The following is a 21397-nucleotide window of genomic DNA, read 5'->3' as shown; positions in this document are numbered from 1 at the left end:
TAACATATAAGATAACCGCTCTTAGAAAATCCAAACGAACAGCGCGCGTTCGTCTTTATGTTATTCTTGCTTTCTTATTCCTATCGGTATTTCTTTTTCGAGCATTGAGTTCAGGTAACATGGAAGAGTGCGATTACGTCGCGAAAAATAAGCCGATTGCGCGGTGCTTTCGCAAAGCACTCGCCGTTGGACGCACGTGCGGAATAATCCCGTTGCCTCTTTCCGTTACTTTCCGTTGTTCCTCCGTTCATCCTTGAAAGCTTAAGAAGATGCCACGGCGAAGTGACCGAGCGGTCGGGTGTGATGTCCGAGTGGTGGTTCTTTCCCGAGCTGGGATTGCACGGCGATTTGCCGAAATTGAAAGCAACGGCATTACACGCTCGATTACGGCACCTCGCTCGCTGTTAGAGTAAACGACAACGGGGAGATAGTGCTATTTGTCCTCACCTCGTGTTGTGTAAAGAGTGTTCCTCAAGCAGACGCCGGCGGTGGACGTCGCTCGTTGAAACGCTCCCGTGAGACGTTATCTCAGCAGTTAGCTCGTTTCAACCGTGAATATCTGCTCATTAGACGTGTGCACCGGCCAATTATCTCGACGGTCACTGTAATCATCGGGGGTATACGCAACGATGATCAAGTGATTCGCACCCCGGTCGAAATCTTTCCACGAGAGCGGCATCATCCTGATCACCCTCGTTATCTGTCGCGCGCTCGTACTAATTGACCATAGATATCCGACAATTGTGTCACCGGCGATAAATTCTAATCATTTGAAAATATAGAACTGTCGGGCGGGATCGACGACTCACTCCTCGTAATCCCTCCAACTTGCACGACACCTCACGATGTCGTGTTCGCGCGCTGGATGTCCGCTCGACGAACAAGTTTCTCGTCGTTTCTAGCCGAGCCACCTTCGGACCGGACCAATTAACGTTGAAGCCGCCGTTAGGTGTTTAAGACCCCGAGCCGGACCTCGCGTGACCGGAAGGACAAGCGACCGAGGTCAAAATGGCATCGCGCGCCTACCGACCTCCAGTTTTACGATCGCCCCGCGGTCGACAAACTCCGCCTTTATGATTAATCTCCTCTCCTCTTCGCCTGAATACCTTTCATTTATACGTGAAATTGAGATGTACATGACACACTTGACACGCTTCTCATAAGTTGTAAGTCGAAAAAAAGAGAATCTCATTGTTCTTTTTTTTTTTTTTTTTTAATTTTACGAGTTTATTAGACTTGGAATTAGAGTTGCGAACCAGATTTTTTTCATCGAGCCATAATAAGATGATACACTCTCGATGATCAAAGATCGTTAAAAATTCAAAGCGAACCTAAGCACACAACCGGAAAGTATCCTCTGATTTATGAGGAAGACAGAATCTCATTATCTAGTGTTATCACTGGCAACACTGCGAGAGGAGAAGGCGACGGCTCGTTTGGTTCGCGTTTTCTTCTCTCTCGTGTCTTCATATTATATCTCCACGGCGGACGTTGCCACGGAGAGAGTACGTCATCTTGACGAACGTACGTCGGTGTACGTGACTCTGACATCGTCGGCTTTATCTCAGGATAAGCCAATGTTCGCACCGTGAGACTGTGTATAAAAAATCATTGCACCGATGCGACGAGCCGGTGCTTCAGTCTTCATCTCTCGGGCTTCCGAGGTCGAGAGGGTGTTATATAGACGAGACTTACGTGCGTTCGAGGAAACAAAAAGGTTACTCGGCAACATGCGCACGAAAGTGTACAGCAGTATCTCATCATTAATGGCTACTACATCCTAGGTTAATAAAGTAGAATAACATTTTCATTAAAATTATGGAATTTACAAATCGCAATACATATGTAATTTGAGTATTTTTTACATATTAAAGTATGTTATTAAAATATATAATAAAATTTGATTAAAATCTACACTTTTACAATTACACGATGCAGAAAGAAAGAGAGAGAGAGAGAGGGGGGGGGGGGCAGAGAGAGAGACAGAGATTGAGAAAAAGTTGGATAATTACATTTTGTAATTTTATTATAGTTCATGTATAACTTGAATATAATTGCTGCTCTTTTTGCCGTAGTTAAAAATTTTCCTTTTACACACAAAATTTATTGCGAATATTCTAAATTACGCCGATTATGAAAAAATAGCGCCTCAGGTAAAAAAAATATGAACTTTTAATGCCCTATTCATGATCGTTGAAATAATTGTGAATGTAATATAATCATCTATTGTATTGAAAAGTAATAAGCGCTGTGCAACATTCGTTTTTTTCCTAAAAAGCGCTTATTTCATTGAATTTTTATTAAAATAAATTCTATTGGATATTTATTTGAATAAATATTAATATATTGTGTATAAATAATTAGAAAACTTGCATGACAATTAACATGTAATACGGAAATTATTAATAATGCATATACTGAAAATATCATCTTTACGCTCTACTTACCAAACTAGATGAGGTTTGTCGAATACATATTTATTAAAATTTCTTTAAAAATAAAAATACAGTTGCCTGCAAAAGTATAATATTTCTAAATTTGCATATTATATAATATTTATTATTTCCGGTCGCGTATATTAATAAAATATATTTTTATATTATTAAATTAAATTTAAATTTTTATAAACAGAATATTGCACAAACAGAAATTTTAGAAAATACATTATTGGATAATAAAATAAAGAACATTATATTAATTTAATAATATGCGCGCTGTGATTTAACATTTTATAATTAAACTGTTTATATTCACATTTTCATTATTCCAGGCATTATCACTTCCAGACACGAGGCATTAATAAGACAAAGGAATGACATAAAGATCAAAATGGTAAGTACACAATTGCATATCTTATTCACATATTTAACATGACGTTTTATATAAGATTATATAAGATTATCTCGATGAATCCGACAGATCGATCTTATAATGGCTGACGAAAATAATAGAAATCTCCCATTAGCCAACGACGTGGCATTTGCTGGTACAGTTTACTCCGTATTCAAAGCCATTATAAACATTATTTGAATTGTTTACCAGTCAACGGGTAATAATGGCATTGTTCGTATGAAGTATCTTTGCCGCGCGCATATTGGCCTTTATGCCAACTGGGACTGAATTATCAACGCGTAGCCATGCAGAAATTTATACAGTACGTATAGAAAGCACCGAGAGGGAAAACTCGCGCCGCGAGAACTTACATTATCTGTGAAAATTAATTGCGCTTGAAAAGGAATTAGTTGTAAAATGTAATCGCGATATGATCATAAATTAGGTCATGTTGAATTTTCAGACATTTATTAATAAAAATATTTTTTTTATCGAATAACCTTTTTTTTTATTCTTTTCGAAAGTCTCGCTAAATACAGAGTGATGTTAAATGTCGCAGAGTTTCCGCGGAAATGGAGTCAGGATATTCGATGTATTTCCGCAATTAAATAAACGCGCATTACGCATAACAGTGTATCAAATAATGGAAGACAATAATAAGCTATTTGGACTATTTCAACCGTTTAACGAATAATAGCGGTATATACGTTTCCTTTAAGGTTTTAAGGAGAGAGAGAAGAGTTTCACGAAATATATCTAATGTAAAAGCCAATTATTTCATTGCAATATTCTCCACTGTTCTGTGAAGAAAAGGTAGTCTCGCCGAAATAATTGTGCACGGGAACTGGCATATCCCAAAACTGTATTTTTACCGGCTCACCACCGCCATTTCGCGCGGTGGCTCAATTATCGTAATTTCGCCTTAAAGCGTGGTGTGCACGGGGGCATCTCGTGAATTTTGCTCAAATCTATAAAAACGATACGATACGCTCGGATCGGGTCGGGTCGGGTCGGGTCGAGTGAAGCGGGGTGTGGAAACTGTGGACAGTGCGGGAGGGAGAAAGGAAGAGGAGGAGGAGGAGGGGGTAGTTTGAATAAGAGAAAATAGAGTTGGGTCTCAGCCAGGCTCGCGAGTATAGCCGACGATTACGACGTGGATTACGGTCGAGAAGATTCTTGGGTAACTTTCACCCCTAACGCTACCCCTCTACTCGAGTAGTGATACTCCCGATCCCGGATTTTCTCGATTACCAAAAGCCGAATTTCATCTCATAGAGTTGTGCGCGCTCGCACGTCACGCGATAGAATCTCCGCAAAGCGATCTCACCCGTGTACACCTTATCCGACGAAACGAGCCGTCGTAATTTCGCGGCGAATATGCAACGCTCGTGAAATCGAGTCGAACGTGCAGTGAATCCCTCCGTCGCTGCGAGGATCTTTGATCCACATCGCGGTGGTTCCCAGAGAGAGAGAGAGAGAGAGAGAGAGAGAGAGAGAGAGAGAGAGAGAGAGAGAGAGAGAAAGATCTCCCGCTATCCATCGATCTCTTCTGAAAAACAATTCTCCGTCATCTCGCTTCGAGCTTTTTATCCAAACATTTTCTCTACATTTCGACATATAAATTAAAATAATTGTTATTTTTTAATAATATTCTTTGGTAAGAAAATACAAGATAATCACACGACTTGCGACATTCAATTTTTCGGCGAGTCGCGAGTTCTCTCTTTCCAAGTCAATCGACCTCCAGAAAGTCGATGTCAAGCCCGTTGGGAAATTTTGATCTACTTTATTCGTGCCTCGAGATAAAGTGCATCGCGAGCAATCGTCTTCACATTGGCGAGATTGGCTGCATTTTAAAGTCCCATAAGAAGCGACTCGCCCACCACGTCGGGCCAACCAGCCAGCCAGCCAGCCAGCATTTCGTCTCCGTTTTTCGTATTTTCCTTCCGTTTCTTTGTCCATGCGGCTTAACGACACCGCTTTCAGGATAAACCCCGGCAAGCTAGTTCGTTTAAGACTAAAAAGCCCCTCCTTCGCGTACTAATTACCGTGAACCGTCCGGCTTGGTCTTCTCGGTTCTCCTCTTCGCTCGTTCCTTTCTTGACAATAAAATAAGAACACCGGCTCCGCCCTTTGTAATGCTCGTTCGACCGAAATTCCAGGCTTTTCCGCATGCACCGCGAGCCATATCCATTTTCCGTGATCGTGTATCGCAATGGGCTCAGAAATGAATAACGCGGAAAATAGCGGAAAATTCTGATTGCCCGATGAAAAAAGTAAAATTCAGTGACCACACATTGATTCCGCCGAGCTGATTACATTTTCGTGGATATTTCTAGGCATCTCTTCGGGCCAAAACATTTCGCGAAACGTATATTCCCGATTCTCCCGCGAATAATCGACATACTCGACGTGTCTCTATGCTTTCGAAAAGTTATTCTCGATTTTCATATATTGAGATCTCCTACCTACGCGAACGGTACGAAATGATGGAAAATTAATCTTCCCATCCTACGGAGATTGTTTCGCGATCGGTCTTGTCCCGTGTCATGTAAATGTTTTGACGCCTGCGTTTTGATGCCTGCCGGCTCGTAAGGAACGAACTTACGAAGATATCCACGAAGATATCCTGTTCCGCAATCGCGCGAGCTGCAACGGCGGAGGGAAACCTCCGCGAAATGCGCCGCATCTCGGAGCATTCCACGGCTCGATTCGCCGGTGCCGTATTCGCCTCGCGATTGCGCTCGGCATTGCTAAAGCGATTACGCTTACGCTTAATAAAACAACAGTCGGATGCATTTAACGAGAGACGTTCTGCTGCTGGCGCGGTAATTTCCACGTAGCTTCTCCGCCCCGCAGTCTCAACCCGCGCCGTCCCTTGCCGCCCATCCGCGCGGTGCACGATGAAGGCGGATTTATACGGTTCATTTTTGATGATCGCTCTGAACTGAATCGTTTAAAGTGATTAGGAGATATTCGTAGGAAAAAAAATATCGCAGCGGAATATCGCGATAATAATAAAGTCTAACAATTAAACCACGTCCATTGCCGTTGCCCCACCGGCTACCAGCAACGTCGAAACGAGAGAGAATCGATTGTGCTAAAAAAAAAAAGGAATTCATTTTGGAGGAGATCTGAAATTTTTCGGATAAAATTTAATGGTCTAGATTTTTACAAAACCCCACCGTGCCGGCTTCGCGCGATCGAGAGCGATGCGAGATCGCTCGAAACGACGAGCGTAAATTCGCCTTAACCGGTGTATTCGTCGCGTATATCCACCTTCATCCCTTCGCCGGTTTCTACTTCCGGTAAATGGCACGTGCGTGCTCGAAAGCACTCTGTCGACCTCGTTTGGTAATGTCGCCAATACGCGGCTCTTACGCCGGCGCGGCGTTTCTCACGAATGTCGTTCGGATATCAAATTAGTTGGCTTCCGTATCGGTTGCGATACACACACACACACACACACATACACACGCGCGCATGCGCGCGCGCGAGTTGCACGCCGATTTTCCTTCGATTATTCGAAAGGAATAAAGCCGCGCATCGGCTTTAAAGCCTCGCATGGACGTTACACTACAGGCGAGAGCAGCCAATGGACGCGCTCATAGTGAAATAATAAAACGTACCTTTGCGAGGAATTTTATTTGGCACGGGGCGTAATTACGCGCCTGCACGTGTGGAGCACGCGAATCGCAGGTAATATATAACAAAAGTCAAATTCGTCTAATTATTGTAATTTAATTAATACGAAAAAGCATGGCGAGCGTTCGATAACATATTTGTCGAAACAAAGGGCATACAACGTTTTCGTAACCCGATATCCCATTGAAGTCTCGCTAAAAGCCGTGCGCGAAACGCGCCACTCGGACAGGTCGGCAAAAAGAAAAACATTATACATCACACTACCTATAAACTATAAACGCACGACAAAGACATAACGTTGTTATCCCTTCGGGGGATATCTTCAAATAATATCCTCTTCCGCGTGTAAATATTAATATATATATATATATACACATACATACAGGCCACACAGACAGGTGGTATAATTACATAAATGTTGCATCGCATCTAAATATTGTCGGCGCGACTCTTGTCTTTACACTGGAAAACGTCGAATACGTCATCGAGTGTAAACTGACCCCGTGCACTCCTTGTGCTACACGACGACCACGAGCACGATCGATCGCATATCGTCTTTGACGACCCTCTTTCTCTCTCTCTCTCTCTCTCTCTCTCTCTCTCTCTCTCTCTCTCTCTCTCTCTCTCTCTCTCTCTCTTTCTCTCTCTCTCTCTCTCTCTCTCTCTCTCTTTTATCGCGATGATTCTGCATTCAGATAAAAAAAACAAGAATTGGAAAATTAGGATAAAGAGCAAAGAGAACCAAAGGGGATTGAACGCACGCTCGTCTTTCCGGAGAAGAGACCGCGCGATAAAAGGAAACCAATTGAATTTCTCCTCTGTCGATTCTCTCTGTGAGAGGTGAGTTAATGTTCGCGCATCTAAAATCGAATGGTAAAACACGATCTTTTCCACTGTCGTGTGCAATACTCGGCGGCACGGAATATTGCCGCGCGTGTGTCGTCCGTTCCATTCCGCTGTAGTGGCATCGTGTCTCGTCGCCGGACTGCTTTCTCGCACGGAGGGAGAATGAAATTTCGTTCCCCCCTCCTCCCCCCCCCCCTCCTCCCCCAATAGCAGGTTGCGAACGAAGCAATATGGTAACCTCGGGAGATGCGTTAAAAAGCCATCCACATGGGCGGGATTATTTTCTCCGCTGTCAGATAGCGGTTAATAAAATGATTGTGCACGTGCTCTGAAAAACGTACGAGTATTATACCGGCGTTGTGTGGAACACCTCCATTTCGTGATAAAAGTTATCAGAGCTTGATATATAGGATGTCGTCGTCGCTTCCTCGCGCTACCTCGCGAGAGTAGATTTTTCAAAAGTTGAAGATGATTTTTGATGAGATTTTATTTTGCGCGGCGCGGCGTCTGTTTTCACGGCGCTTTAATTTACGGCCGTCGACTTGAAAATTCGCGAGCAAGTGTATTTACGTCCCGGTTACGATCGATACGTACTACATTCCATAATCCGCGGCGTTTCTCCTGATGCTCGCATGAATATGAAACAAGCGCGAGCGCGTCGTATTTCTCTCGTATTCTCGTAGACACGCTGAGGGTGAAGCCGATATAAAAGAAGGACTCCATTGCACATTTAACACACAGACGTGGCCATACGCTTCTCGTACCTCGCATTTGCATTACGTACCGCTATTAGACGAATAAAATGTAAGAGCCGCACAGTTTAGAGCCGGCACAGAGTGGCTATTCTTGGATATCGCGGTGTTTGCATGAAAATTTTGAGTTCTTCATATCTTTCAATAATACGAGTGGAAAAGTAAAACGCGCCGTAAACGTAAAAGCAAGGGAGCCCGGGCCGGCATACCCTCGCGGCAACGAGATCGACGGTAGCGAAAGCCCAGCTTTACGCTGTCAGGAGGGGTTAAGAGCAAGAATAAACGTCGTTGAGGTCTGAGCACAGTTGCGTAATGCAACGTAAACGCAGTCTCTCGAACAAGCGCGATATATCCCGAGGCGATGATCTATACAGAAGCGATAACTAAAAAATTTTTCCGCCATCTTATCGTCGAGAGTCGTTAACCCCTGGCACACCTATACCGTTGTACTAGAAACGCCCTGGCGTTTCTTTCCGATTTCTTGATCTTTTTATGAACGATAAAGAACTAGCGAACTTGATCGAATTAAGTTGGAAGAGCGTAATGTGAAATCGATTCTGCCGAGAATTTAATTCGATTTTGTCTTGATTAATGGGCCCTCTTGGCTTTGAACATGAAAAGTTTGACGATTATATTTTACGTGTTAAAGTCCTATCGATGTCAGCTCCAAGCTGACCGTTGAGGAAGACGTCGTCGCGTCATTAATAAAAAAAAAAAAAATAGCAGATCTCTTTTAAAAGCTAATCGGGTGTAATTCAAGAAATATTAACTTTTCGAGAGGAGCCGACATTTTTAATATTTGATCCCTAATATACGTCATTGAAAGAAAATGTGTATTTTGCCGCAAGACACATTCCGTATATCCGCCGAGGTGTCTTCCATTTCTCTGTTGTCTTACTCCTTCGGCTATCCTCGGGTTTCTGGCAATACTGCGGAATAGTATTGCGTTGCCAACCATTGGCGGCGTTGCAGTAAACCGACCGAAAGATCAGCCTCCCGACAAAGCCGCCCGGGCCAATTGGGTCGCGGATAATTTCATAAACAAACAATAGCTGCACTAGCGGAAAATGCGAAAAGCCAGAGACAGTCGTGCGGAGACAGCACTCTGGATACCAAAAGCGACGTGCTTCGCTCAGAAAGAAGAAAGAAAAAAATTTACTTTACGTTGCCTTAACGCCCGCTAAAAAAGATGTTTACGATCACAATCGTGGACGAAGTTCAGCTCGGACGTTCAAAATGAAGTTAAAATATTGTGCATGAAAATAAGCTTTAAGTTTATTTTCCGCGTAAAAAAAATAATGGAAAAAAGTCTTCCGATTGGAATTATTTTATTGTAATGGAAAGGAAATCATTATTATAAATGTATGTGTGGTAAATGTAGAATACTTTAATATAAGTAATAAAACATGAAGTTTGCTATAATTTATGGGTGTGTTACGTATATTTCGTATATCGTTTGATTTAATTATTTAATATATTTATTTAATTAATTAATAAATGAATAGTAATAATTAAATATATTTCTATTACGTTGCTATATAAGATTTAAAGAGATAAATCTTTTTAATATTTAAATATTAGAATAAATCTAGATTGAAGATGTAATAAAATAAAAGTTACGAACGTGTTTTATATAGTTTTATAGTCAAAAATATTCCGTTACAAAAACTGCATTACTTCAACCAGAATTAACTAACTATATGAGCGGGAGCGGGAACGGTTATTTTTCGATGCGGTATTGTTTATAACTCGTTAAATATATTTATAAAATTTTATAAATCGTTTAATCGTTATAATTGAATTACAGTGTTATTCTAAGCAAATAGAGACTATGAAAAATAGAGACCGCTTGTTTTTCAAACAATCAGGGGAATCGAAGAAACGAGCAGAACTTATTCCCGATGTTGTTCGATCGAGTGGAAGAAAATATTGCCATAAACTCGGAGGTGTCCTCACACAGATGAATCTATTTGTATATCTAGGTCACGAATAAACAAACGCGTAAAACGTAGCGGTATTTGTAGTATCGAAGAATGATCGGCGTGCCGTCAATCCATTCACAATAACAGGATCGTTCTCCTCCGTGCTTCGCAATTACATGCGCGTTGACCGTGCCGGTGAATATATCGACAGGCGATGACGTGTTTCGACTCGTGGAAGCTAAAATGAACGGTAAAAAAAAAAAAAAAAGGAACGAATGCAATCGATGCCTTGTCGAGCGTGTGCTTAACGAAATTCGCGAATGTCTCTCTTTTCTTTTTTTTTTTTTTTTTTTTTTAAGCGCGTGCCGATAATATACTGAAGAACTGATCGAATCGTGTCTCGTCTCGTCTCGTCCCGAGGAGTATCGTCGTCATTCGATCGAGAGAAATGTAAAAGATTTTCCCGAAAGGAGAGAGAGAGAGAGAGAGAGAGATCCAAGTGGAGATAATTCGCGATTAAAAAGGACGTGATCGGTAACTCTGCGTCACCCTGTGCATGCGATCCCGCATGCGGGATTAATGTCAGCCGGGGACGAAACAACCCCTCTCTCCCGTGCGCGGCTCGCCGTCGTGCACGCTGTCAGCTCTCACCCCGTAACTTTATTACAACCGTAATAAAGTTGTACGCCGCTAGGCTATCGTTCGTATTAAACCGCGCATCGCGAGCGGAATCGATGGGCGTGCGATTTCCATCGGTCTCGCAGTGCGGCTCGCCTCGCTAATACGATTGTCGGCCGGGATTCAGATGAAATTGGAAGGTGTGGAAGATACGATCGCACCGGTAATTACCGAGCAACACCGTGTCGCACTCGTATCTGGCCTTTTATTCAAACGATCCTGGATAATTTGCCGGCAGAAAGAATCAGGGAAACGAAAACGCCGTCGGATAGCACGGTAATTATCGATCGAAAGTTTTGTCGTTTCGTACGTACGGACACGCTTAAACAGATAAAGTTACAGTTTAAACGCTTTTACGGCGGCGACTGTAACATTACTGGTAACAGTAATGTGATACGAGATCTCAATTAGAATCAAATTAGTCCTTTTAATCACTTACTTATACAGCAATACGATTTACGAGTAAACTCGCGACGAGGACACTTTTTGTTGGCAAATCTAAAAATTTGCCTAGATTTGGAAATAATTTTCTCGGACTATCAAAATTATTACGTAGGACGCTCAAACGTGAATAATAATATTGTGTAAATTTTTTATCTTCTAGCGACTTATTTAGCGTATTAATAATAATCTTGAAGACTCCAAAAAATTATTATTTACTTTTTATTTTACTTTCAGATCTGGGTCTAAATTTAATCAAAGTTTGGTTAAAACGAAATTATTCTTTCCGTGTAATTCTAATTGAAAGCGTATTCGTTAGAACCGTTTGTCCTTGAGGTCAGATTTACTCGTTCGTACTCAGGTTATCATTTCGCAATGGATCGAGTTACTTACTCGACTCGGTATCGCGTCGTCTTTCGCCGAGAAAGAGAATCGTACTAGCACTTCCGGTGGGTCATCTGGCGCACTTAACCGTGCATCTTCGCCATCGTCGGCGAAAAAGTCGGGGCGAGCATGCTAAAAGGGGAAGCGCGATGTAACGTCGAGAAAAAGGCGGAAGGTGAATAGGGTAAAACCAGCACCGTAGATCGCGGCGGCGTGTTAAGACTAGAGGGGTGGCTGCACAGGGGCTGCGAGGGAGTGCCAGAGAGTTTTACACATGTAGGTCAGAATTTATGCGAAATTTTCATACGCTAGTAAATATCCGGCGTGATGCCGCGTCATTACGTAATCCTCCTGTTCTCCCTTAGCGGTTAATGCAACTTTGTCGGTTGCAACGTTAGCGGAGGAATTTAGTGGTTTCCCCTCGGTTTCCCTCGAGCACAAGTGACGACAGCGACGAATAAGTAAATCATTTTATCGCGCGATTTAGAGCACGATTGTGGATGTAGAAACTAGGAATACTAACGAAACAAAAAGGGAAGGTATTATTTTAGATTGTATTATGTATTTAATGTATTTAATGCCTGTATTGTGTAATGCGTTTTTGTTCCTTCTATAAGGGAGGGTAAGAGGATTTGCAAGTATTTCTAAGCTAAATAACAATGCCAAATTATTAGAGGTGATATTTTTAATGATAATAAATAATCTATTGTAATTTAATTTTAATCTGTCAATGACAAGAGGCAATATAATAAGAAATATATTTTGAGTACATATGTAACTTTGTGCCATTCTTTCATGAGGAAATTACAATTATAATAAATATATATTTATTTTCTTCATAGAACTATTGTAGAATATATTTAAAAGTGCATATAATAATGTATTATTATTTTCCATTTTTCATATTGTAATATTTTGCTAAATGGATGAATAAATATAATGGGGTAAGGTAACAAATATAAAAATACGTAATCATAAATAATTCTTTTCTGCCATTAATTTTATTTTATTTTAAGTTATGTAATTAGAATTATTATTTTCATTCTTGTCTAAATTTTATTTTCTTAAAGTTATATTATTATAAAGGATATCTTTTGTTCATAAATATTATTTAATTTTATTTTATTGTTTTATTTAGACACTATAATAATGGAATAATATAAAAAATTTGTAAAAAAATTAATCTTTATTGAAAAATTACCTTCAACTTCATCATCTTATTAAAAGTCATCTTATAAGTTATCTGTGAGAGTTTGAAATTGACAGGTCTTAAAAAAGAAATTATTCAAAATTATAATTTATTTAAATTTTTCAATTTCTATGAATGATACGCAAGACTTTAGCTAACCAAAAAGAATTATTTTTACATCACCATGAAAATCAGACTAAATCACAAATCGTCATTAAGTTCGTCATCTTACTCCCCTTTCCTTTATATTGAATTGGAAGATGGGACATTATATTGTATTAGTTGACATTTTTCTTTTCTGTCATTGCATTTTGCCGATATATTAATCTAAAGTGCCACGTGTCAGAATGACGTAGGAATAAACGTTCTTACTCAATGTTCCGTTCAAACGATACTTTATCGACTTTATGGGCTTACGACGGATTGATATCTTGTCCAGGAGAATTGATATCTCGCTAGAAACTATTGCCCCGGACAATGGTAACTTCCGGAAGATTGATTCATGTCTCAGGAGGAGAGATTCGGGCCGGGATATAATTCCAGTGAATAACAGGTTTCGATCCTGTAGACACATGTCACGAGTCGATAGATCGATAGATTTTTCGCACGGCACCGAGAAAATGAGATTCATCGGGATTACATCGTATTATTAGAAATCGTTGAATGACTTAACATTTTTATGTTAAATGTACTCTTTCGTTGTTTCCGTTGTTGTTGTATTCCTAAATATCGTTTAACTGCCATTAACACTAAAATTACTATCACGGGCAGCGCATTTGATTTTCACGCGTTGTAGTAGTATTAAGCGTGAAATGCATCGTTCCGAAATCGTTCAGGCTGCAAATTTATGGCGTGAAATATCGTGCAGGTGCAATTAACGCGGCGTGAGTTTGTGTTGTAAATAGAACTGAAACTTATTATGTTAATTATTACATAGCGTCGCACGGATAAATTATTGGCCGTACGAGCAATCGACATTATTTGCGAAATCTCTGATATTTCTGGTTGTTACCAGCCGCTCTTGCGCGTTACGCAAAGAATTTTTCCCGCGATTGAGGAAAAAAAAATCATGCCTCGGCGGCCCTTCGGTGATTCGCGCGTTAATTGTACCGAATGACTGATGCGAAAAATCCCGATCGTATATCAATAGCACGCAGTGACTTTGATATCTTTATTCACTGAAATACAACGTGTCATCGGGTTTCTGTCAAAGTTACGAGATCGTTGCCGAATCGACGACACCATATTTTATCATCGCTGAATCTTTTATGCCGCATAAATCCGTTGTGTTATCCCGTTGATAATCTCATTATCGGACGAACGAGGTATAGCGAAATTCGAAAGCCCATCGCGAACCATTCGATCGAAATAATCGCAGCGTGATTAATTAGCGACAGCCGACGTCCGGATTGACGTGAGTACATTGTCGTATTCGTGTCAATCGGATAGGGGGGGGAGGGGGAAAAAAAGAAAGAAAAACAAAAATTAGAGAAAGCGCATACACACGTATCGATGAGGGGGGAGAATCGTTAATGGCATCACTTCTGAAATGACAAGTAATGTTGTTAACTGTAACGTTCGATGTGCCGAGGCCATTACAGCGTATGTCGCGCGTGTATGCCAGCGAAAGATTCAATTTCTGGACAATACGCCTGGAATATCGGCCGTGTGTGCGCAGTGGAAAAACCAATCGGGGAAAAACTTGGTAAACTCGCGGAAGCGACTTGCGCGAGGCACGCTGAAAATCTCGGCGTAAAGAATTCAAAATATCCGTCGAACTCGGATTAAATACGCGTGCTGTAAATTCAGGTCAAGTTGAGGGGAGCAAATCCTCTCCCCTCGCTCCCTCCCGACCGAAGGAGAGAGAGAGAGAGAGAGAGAGAGAGAGAGCTCTTTGTTCCATTCCGTTCCATCCGTGTATTATGCATGATGTAAGTCAGTAGGGAATTACAATCAGCGGAAACTCACCGTGACACGTACGGTCGCGTTCGACAAAAAAAGAAACAAAAATAACAACGAAAAAAAAGGAAAAAAAAACGACCCTCGATAAAATACGCGGAACGAAGGCATTCATTCATTCATTCGGGATCTTCCACGTTCGTGCGCAGCTCCATTAAAAACGCAAATTTCACGAGTAACATGCTCTAACGTTTCAAAATGATGCATACTAAATGCTCGCGATGGCACACAGTACGCTCCATCTCTCTCTTTCTTTCTCGGAATCTTTTTTCTCGCTACTCGTCTGTTTTTGGAGATTAAAAAAAAGGGTCGTTTCTTTTCTCCGCTTTGCGTTGATGAGAATTATCAATCCCCGTAATTTTGCGCGGAAAAGTTTCCGTGGCCGAGTTTAACATGGAAAATGTCAAAGGATCGGTGTTGACTTTATAAAAGATCGAACAGATTTATAAAATATATTCATAGTGGAGCATGCGTATTAATATCAGTTTCATTGCATACGCGTTGATCGAGGATAAATAAAATCTCCGACTCTCAGCGCGATTTGACGATTTGTAGCGTGCCTTCGAAATTGATATTTTAACCAGAACAGAATCTGCATAAATGATAGACGCGATCACGATGCGAATAAAAAAAAAAAAAAAACACATGCTAAACGGAAAGTATTCCCGGACGCGACGTTTCTGGCTGCAAATCGATAGAAAATTCGCGCTCGCGCATTTTGTAGTCCCCGTTCATGGATCGTTATGCACCCTCTCGTATTGCACGATCAATTTGTCAGAGCAACGCGGTCTGATCGCGTCTAGGCAGATGAAAATAGGGAAAGTCGAGCACGCTTGACGGAATACAAAAAGAAACTACTATCCCTTGGCGCACACGACTCCGTTAAAATACAATCTCTGGGGCGGAAGTGAGAACAGGAATCCATCCATCGCGGTCTGAGCAACGACGACAAGACGCGTCATTGATCAAGCTGCGGGCTCCGCTATCATTTTTTTTAAACGCAACGTTCGCCGTTAAACTGACAGCGAGCAAAGCGTCGTCGATAAACTTTGCTTCTTGATTATAGCCGTGTATCGTGTAATAAATAGGTATACTTAATTCTCGAGCTCACAATCTCCTTTCGATTGAATTTATGTAGCCTTATACAGAAAATCTCATGTAATCTTTTGAATATAAAGTTTCATCAAAAATGACTTACCAGAGAGAGAGAGAGAGAGAGAGAGAGAGAGAGAGAGAGAGAGAGAGAGATAAATGTTTTTTTTTATTATTAAAGAAATATAAGGTATCTGGATTTCTTTTTCACGAGATACTCATTCTCGAACATCTTCTCGAACATTGCCATCAAAACATTATCTATCTCCGGTATGAAAAATCCAATATATCTATGACTGTTTACACGTTATCATATTTTAAGCATACACCGCGAACAAAAGACGAAAAAGTGGATTCAAACGAAAGTGGCTCTCGGTCTTCATACATCATACATACTCTTGCTACGGACAGAGTGACAACACTTTTGCTCTCTTCACGCTCGGCGCAGATATCGATTTGTATTTGTCCATAAGTTAATGCGGCGCAGCTTTGCGCATGTGAAATTGCATAACACTCGAGGGCCAGAGTAACGACAAAAGCACCACACCGAGAGAGAGAGAGAGAGAGAGAGAGAGAGAGAGAGAGAGAGAGAGGAGAGAGAGAGGAAGAGAGACAGAGAGAGAGAGAAAGAGAGAGAGAGAGAGAGAGGTCCGGGAAGTCTCGAGGAAGGGTATAGTGCTTCGCTTTCGTGGCAACGTGCCACGTACCCGCCTCACGTTCTCTACCAAATTACGTAGCGAGGCACAAGCGGTATAAGCGCGCAACAGGAAGGCGTACCGAATCAGTACAAATAGCTTGATTCACAGAATACTAGAATGGTACGGTATTCCAGACGGCGAGCAGCGGTAAGCGGCTCTTAATCAGAACCGATGTAACCACTCACCCATAATCAGAAGCTACACGCGACGTCGCTTCGATGCAAATACACTCTCGATTACGATATATAGAACGCGATCCGACAGAGAGAGAGAGAGAGAGAGAGAGAGAGAGAGAGAGAGAGAGAGAGAGAGAAGTCATCTCAGCTTAATGACAAGAATAAATAAAAAGCTTGTTAAATTTTAGCAAATGTGACGTGTGTATAACGCTTCTCGTCTATTCGTAAAACGCAAAATTTTTGGGCAATATCTTTTGCAACGTGTAATCGTCGGAAAATGTAAACCGAGATTCGTGAAGGGATTTTTTTGACCTCTCTTGGGCGACAGGCGATATCTCTCTCGTTTTTCCCTCCCTCGAAATCTCTCGACGCGGTGAGCGCGTTCAATAATTCGCGACTTTGTCGAACACGCGATTCCTCGTGAATCTTTGACGTATGCACCGGTGGGAATGTGGCCGTCGCGGCGAAGTCAAACTACTCGCGCCCGAAGATCCACGAGTATTGCACACCGGTCGACCAAGCGGAATTGCTGGCTTTCGGCGGAAACGAACGGGAATACGGCCGCATGCTCGAACGAAGAAACGATCCGCGCGATTCCGTGTCACCGCGCAGAAAGTACGTTTCATATTTAAACATTGCGGGATCATCACTCAGAGCGCTACATTTTCGATGGGCGGAACTATCTCGCGGTCCAAGTTACACATCGACTTGGTCAAACGGAATCCTATAACCGATTCTAAAGATCTTGCTCCCGAAGACGCAAAGTTACCGGGGGGGGGAACGCGGACAAAAGCTCTCTCGCTTTTTCCTCCTTTAATCCTTGCGGAAGTCGAGGCGCGAAGTGGTCGGCGACCGCGGCGCGCCAATTCGCTCGCGTGTCAATAGCAGCCGGTACAATTTAGTAAACGTCAGATTTCGCGCTATCGGTGTAACGGTGGACCGTCGATCAAATGTAAAAAAAGTTGTAATGTCGTCAGCAGCGTAGGCAATTCTTTTTTATTTTTTTCAAATAAAATCTTTTATATATAAGCAGAGATAATTTGCGCGTTGGAGCATTTGAGAAACGCACTTTTGGGACAGATGAAAAGGTTAACGAGAGAATTAGTACCGGTGCGTCAATTGAGATGAAAACTGTTAGCACGACCCGTTAAATTGCTGATGAATTTCCAACTACGTGCTCCACACGTCCCGCGCAAAATGCACACGCGCGAAACAAATGCACGGGACGTTATTCGCCCGAGGGCACTCGCAAATCGCTATTGGCCACTCGCGAAAAAATCACCCCGTTCGTCCAAAACGAAAAAAGAGAAAGAGAGAGAGGAAGAGAGGAAAGGGGGGAAAGAGAGACGCGGTGAGATATAGAAAGAGAGAAGAGAGGAGAGACAGAGAGAGAGAGAGAGAGAGAGAGAGAGAGAGAGAAGGGAGAGAGAGACGCGAGACAAGAGTGACCAAAAAAAGAAAGAAAGAAAAAAACGTTCGTATCTCCGCGGGTCGGCTCTCAATCTCCGATGCGACGGCGCTGTCCATCGCGCCGCACCGTCGATCCTCTTTCCACCGGTGGATTTATGGAGAACGATGCATTACGTAAATTGCGAACGCGCCGCGGGCGATAGGGGGAAGAGTAACAACGACGGGTTGCGTCGTGTGTCGAAATCGCGTTGCGGCAATCGGAACGTCACGCAGCCGGACTGTCGGCCATCGGAACGGCCGTGACGTCACGTTGGTCCTAACGTCTGAAGATAACGTTCGGCATCGCGTCGTCGGATGATGTACCGACGGTCATCCTCCAAATAAGATCGAAGGATTTGTAATTCTGTAATCGAAGGGGGTGGAGATATTTCAAGGTTCGACAACGGCGTTACATATCTACGCGCGCGAGGAACGCTCGAAATTCTAATACCGAACGTGCTGACACCGCAGACACGCAATATTTCCATAACCGTTTCGATTATAATCGATACATCTGTAATTCGCTGTGTTACAATTGAGGACTATGTTTCGGCTGGGATTAACATGGTTTTTAAGCGGATTTTTTTGCACGGGGTTGAAAAACACGCTCGAACAAAACTATGCGCGCGACCATTCCGAATGGTGTCGAGCTGTAGCGATCGGGGGAAGGGAGGGAGGAGAAAAAAATGAAAGAGGCGCGGGATAACGGGCGCAACGGCGCTTTTTTTTCCTCCCGAGCGCGAATTCGGCGACGAGCCAAATTTAAAGAGCGACCTTAATTTTGCGAGCGTTCGTATCGCGATTCGCGTAACGGCCAGTTCGGCGATCGACCAATAGTCTGTGTAATCCCGATTTCATAACAATCATTATTTTCGGAGTAACCTCGACGCGTGAGCGGCGTCGCGCCGTTGCACTTTGCGGCCGTGCGCGCCGGGCAATCGTGCGTATGTATGCGTGTGTGCGTGCGTGCGTGAGTGCGTGCATGTACGCGTAGGTCCAGCGCGAACGAATAATGTCCACGCCACGATAAAACGTGACTGCCGATGACGATATCGGTTACGGGCAAACAGCCGGTCGAGCAAATATTTCGCAATGACGGTCCGCCCGCCGCGCGCGTATCCCCCTTCCCCCTCCCCCCGGTATATTATTAGCTGGGATTTCAGGATGGTCTTAATTACGTTTCGCCGGTCGATGCGAACGTGGCAAATGGGCCATTAAGCCGCGCGACCGCGCCTGTATAAATTGAAAATCATAAATCGTCAATCAACCGCGGGCTCGGCCGCGAATTATAATTGGTCCCGTTACCTGCGCGGTAGCCGAAAGAAGTCGAGCGGGGTTATCGAAGTTGGGACAATACGTCAAATATCTCTCGCGTGATTAATCGACGATTTACGATTGCGAACTTCGAGATCGCGCGAGATACGTCCTGTTGTGATTGCGCCTCGTCGCAGGTTGCACCCCCTCTCCGCCCCCTCCCCCTACCCTCTCCAATTGCTCTTAATCGCGTTCCGATAACCGGCGCACGAACGGAATAATAGATCTGCAAGTGTCTCGCGATAACTAGGGATACTCTCGACCTCAATTGCCGCTATAATTCTAGCGTATTCTTGGCGTAATGTAGTCCACGACCGCAGATGTAATTGCATAAGGTAAATCTTAAATGGATTTGACTTCAGAGAGCTCGAGTGTTGGGAATATACGAACGTACATGTTGTGAGATAAAAAATTATGAAAAATACAATTTCCGTTTTCGCTGAGGGAAAGGAGTCGACTCCATTCTCCAGCGAGAAGTAAACTTCTCGAATCTCTCTTTCTTCTCCACGTACAACTCCTCTGAATTATTCAGTAGCGTAATATTTGAAACGTGAACAATAAAACTGAGATAGCGATACAGATTAGATATTGGCGCTCTTGTGAATATTAGCTGAATTTTCTCAACGAAAATTTAAATTAAGCCGCACCTTCTCCTGATTTATGTAATACTCAGAGGCCGTAGGGCAAATGTTCAAAAAGAGTCCTTACTTAAAACTTAATTCTTTCGGAGGACATTTAAGAAATACACAAGCTGCGAATTGAAAATTTGACACCCGACCCAATTGTCACCGGGGAAAATATCATTCCCGAAAATTCATCAGGCAGAATACGTTCGTGAAATCTCGTCCAAACTTTACTGAATACCGTGTCGATTAATATTTAAAGCGTCAACGGGGGAAGGCGATAGTCGGGCCGAATATTTCACGGTCTCGAATTTTGGAGCTGATCCTATCTTTATGAAAGTTTCCAAACTCGGTAATGAATCTACGCTGCGCGTGACGTCACCGTCGGTCGGAGCGCCTTGGGGCTTGACGAGGCGCCCCGCAAACTCCAGACGAATCGCGCCGAAGACAGATGAAGGATGTAAAACTAAGGCAATAATAATACCAGGATATGGATATTGGCGCCTTTTGGGATCACGCTCTTACGTCGAATGTCCGTTATCGGGCAGCAGGCGCGCGCCAGTTCCGCGCGACTCGATTGGAGCGATATGCGTCGGGCGAGGCGTGAAAAGGAGGAGGGAGAAAAGAAAAAGAAGAAACGAGGAGGAGGAGGAGGAGGAGGAGACCAAAAGGGTGAGATAAAGTGGTCCGTAGAGAATGCCGAATCCGGGGGAAATATCGGAGAAATCCTCGGTGCCGGAAGGACCTCTGGCAAAAGAAATTGAAATAGTTTCGTAACGGCTTCTTAGGATGAAATCAAGTGGCTCGAATAGGATCGTTACGAGATAAAGAGGAAAGGATCGATTCCTTTGTGCGGACCTCTTGTGCGAAAAGGACTGCTCATCTTTCGCGCCGCCGTAATATCGTGATTGGTCGCGTGAAACGTTTCCGTCCTCCTCTTCATTTCTCTTTTCTATTACTTTCGGTGGCTATATCGATCGGCGGCGCAAAGCCCCGTCATTTCGAACTGCATTTCATTAATTTTTCTCTCTGCCCTATCCTCCCTCCCTCCCACCCTCTCGCTCGTACCTGCGTTTCCGCGCATTTCATTCATTCTAAACAGGACACGCGACTGTGTCATGGAAAAAAAGAGGAAAAAAAAACAAGGCAGACCGATTGAAGCAAGAAACAATATAGGTTCATGGAGAAGTAGATCGATTTCCCCCGATCTCTCTACGTACATACGTGTACTGTGTCAACTGGGTGCGCTCTTTGCAATCGAGCTATTTATTTGCAAACCCATCAGATGTAACGATGAAAGTTCTCCTAAACGAGCCGATGTCAATGTGTATTTCGAGCATTTTCACAAAATTTGAACCAATAATATTAATTAAAGCAAAGCAAAAGAGAGGAATATT

General features: G+C 42.8%; 1 protein-coding gene across 1 annotated transcript in view; it reads left to right on the top strand.

Moving 5' to 3' along the window:
• The window catches only part of ed (hemicentin protein echinoid), a 176553-nt gene that overhangs the window by 64836 nt on the left and 90320 nt on the right, over positions 1-21397 (top strand). The window contains exon 2 of the mRNA XM_089082164.1: positions 2771-2832. The gene's annotated coding sequence lies outside the window, so the exon portion shown is untranslated. The remainder of the gene's footprint in view (positions 1-2770; positions 2833-21397) is intronic.

This window comes from Pogonomyrmex barbatus, unplaced genomic scaffold (assembly GCF_055798465.1).
Source record: "Pogonomyrmex barbatus isolate J1 unplaced genomic scaffold, ASM5579846v1 scaffold5, whole genome shotgun sequence".
Classification (NCBI taxonomy): domain Eukaryota; kingdom Metazoa; phylum Arthropoda; class Insecta; order Hymenoptera; family Formicidae; genus Pogonomyrmex; species Pogonomyrmex barbatus.
Note: the sequence above shows the minus strand (reverse complement) of the source record. Positions and strands in the feature narration are given on the sequence as shown.